Source organism: Vicia villosa, unplaced genomic scaffold (assembly GCF_029867415.1).
Source record: "Vicia villosa cultivar HV-30 ecotype Madison, WI unplaced genomic scaffold, Vvil1.0 ctg.001224F_1_1, whole genome shotgun sequence".
Taxonomy (NCBI): domain Eukaryota; kingdom Viridiplantae; phylum Streptophyta; class Magnoliopsida; order Fabales; family Fabaceae; genus Vicia; species Vicia villosa.
In genome coordinates, this window is record NW_026705540.1 from 389,238 (window position 1) to 392,153 (window position 2,916).

At 32.1% G+C, this 2,916-nt stretch overlaps 1 long non-coding RNA gene across 1 annotated transcript; it reads right to left on the bottom strand.

Annotated features, from left to right (window-relative positions):
• Positions 1-1,131: 1,131 nt before the first annotated feature.
• On the bottom strand, positions 1,132-2,470 carry LOC131634087 (uncharacterized). The gene is made up of 2 exons (XR_009293475.1): positions 1,828-2,470; positions 1,132-1,738 (listed from the first exon to the last, which is right to left on the bottom strand). It is a non-coding gene; the product is annotated as an uncharacterized LOC131634087 (long non-coding RNA).
• Between the last annotated feature and the right edge of the window lie 446 nt (positions 2,471-2,916).

The following is a 2,916-nucleotide window of genomic DNA, read 5'->3' on the forward strand; positions in this document are numbered from 1 at the left end:
AATATTAGGAGGACTGTATCATTAATCTAAGAGTGTCTTGATGATATTTCTAAAGAAATAGAATTTAAGTTGATATATCACAAAATGATTTTAAGATATCTTGCATCTACCTATTATACAACTCTTAATATATATCGAACATATATCAATGTCGAGTTTTATAAATTCAAGTTTTTCAATATCAAAGTCGAGTTTTATAAATTCAAGTTTTTCAATTCCTCCTATCATTTGAATAACATCATTTGAATAAACTATGAGATGTTTGAAACGATTTATAGCCTAAATAGTATTATACAATAAAAATTATTATTTCATATTTTATTATTACATTTAAATAAATTATATACCAATTAAAATTAAAAACTATCCAGCTAAGAAGTTTTCACGGGACTCTATCACCACAATATCTATTTTATTTTAATCAACAAAATATTATAAATATTTATAATTAGCATAAACTCACTATTTTTACGGGGCACTATTACCACAATACACTTTTTATCTTTATCAACAAAATATTATAAATATTTATAATTAGCACAAATTCACTATTTTCACGGGACACTATCACCACAATACCTTTTTTTATTTAAACAACAAAATATTATAAATATTTATAATTATCAGTGATATTTGTAAATATTTATAGTTATTAGTCATATTTATAAATATTTAAAGTTATTAAACATATTAAATATATCATGTTGGTGATTGGATAAATATTTCTTTAAGGTTATTTTTAGTTATTAGGAATTTTATAATAACAATGGTATATCACCAACAACCTAACCTTATCGAATTACCAAAGATATGAATGACTATTGTATTTTTCATGTTCTTTTTTTTACATAACTACTATATATAGATTCATTTCATCTATATTATATTTTGTAAATCTCAAATTAACATTTCTTATTCGAATATTTAATTTTTTTTTTTGCGTGTGTAATACATTATTCATTTTAAGATTTGAATTACCCGTGCGGACGCACGGGTCTTCTACTAGTTGCTAATACAAAACACTGCAGATTTTCTACCAGTAAACAATATCAAATCCATAACACATCATACACAGCCACTATTAGTTCCATTCAAATCAATTAGGATCCGAATCAAAACCACAAAAATAAATTAACAGCAACATTTGAAATACACATTCAGCATTACTCATCTCCATTTAGTTTGTTCAAATTCAGAAAAAAACATCTCTCCAAACTGACAGTTAGCACATAACCTTCAAACAGAATCCAATAACAAAAAAACAGTTTGTTACTAAACCTTTCCTAACAACTAACAACCTTCTAACCACCTATAACCACCTATAACCACCCCTAACAGAATCAGTTACTACATATAACTAACCCTAACAGTTTGTTATCGAGGTAACTGAATCAACAGAAAAGATCAAAAACAGAATCTAACTTCCCTAACTGTCACTAACAGAATTAACAGAATGAGAAGAGGAGAATGTAACTACCAAAACTGAATCAGTTACAAATGCTAAACATTTTCCAAATGAATCACAAGAGAGGTAACAGAAATCAGAGAAGGAACTCACCTCTATAAATCAGAATCACTACACTTCAAAGAGTTTCTTCAACCATTTCCCTTGAATCCTTCACTCCCATTCATCATCTTCACTCTCTTCCTCACCCTGCATCACCTGAACCTTCACCATTTTTGTTCACCAACCTTCAGTTTCCATCACCATCTTCATCTCTTATCATCCTCTCACTCTCTGAATTCAGAAACAACAAAAGAAAAAAGAGTTACAACAGAAATTGGGAGAAGGAATCGGATGGAAAAGGAACAGAATTGAAAACTCACCAAAAAAATCTGAACAACCGAAAAATCTTCATCTTCCTCTCTGCATCAATCTTCGACCTTGCTCTCTTCTTCAATCGGAGTTATTCAAGATCACGACTCAGTTCTTCACCTTTTGATATCGATCCTCGTGGCTAACAGCAAGAATAGATAAACATCACCTTCGCCTTCATCGTTTTGATTCATCACTCTGGCATCACGTGATTCTGCGATTCTGCATCTTCGAGAACTTTGCAACAGCATTACGTTCATCATCATCACCGATTCATCATTTGAGTCTCCCCTGCATAACAATCTTCAACCACCGCGTTCATTCAGCATCGTCATCCTCAACGCTTTGCAACAACGTCCAGCGTCCATCAACAACGAACAACGACATCACCACTGTGTCGGCTTCACATTCACAACGACTTTCATCGCAGGCGAAGAGGAGAGTGAGAGTTGAGTCAAGTCAGAAACGAGGTGAAGCATGAATCGGGGCGAAGCTTGAATCGAGAGGTATGTGAGCGAAGAGAAGGTGAGAGAGGGGAAGCTAGTCGCCGGTGGCCGGAGAGCAATCGGAGGATGTTCATAGCGCCGTCGTTCGCACGAGAGAGAAGAAGCTGAACGGTCACCAGGTTCTTTTACCCTAATCCCAATTTGATGATTTCCTTTTCTTTTATTTTTTTATTTATTTTATTTAATTATTTCTTTTACTTTTATTACCAAAATCATGATGAACAAAAACCTGAAAGTGGATCTTGGGCCGAAAATGCTAATCTCATCTCCCCTAGCCCACGTTGCTCGTTTTTTGGTTGAAATTGTGATAGAAAAAATACTTGGGCCATGAACGAAATCTGCATACACCCCCCTGAGCCCATTCTTTCATGTTAGATTTAGAACTCTTGACATAGTTTTTTTAGATGATAAAAAGCATAAAATTATAATTTTCTCATTAGATTTTTAGGTAATAATAACATTTAGAATCATTGATTTTTCTTGTTCAATTTTTAGGTATTAAAAATGACATAGAAAACAATAAAATTGTTAGTTTTAGGGTTAATAGATTTTTAACATAGTTAAGCTTGAATTAGATTCCCCGTATTAACAAAA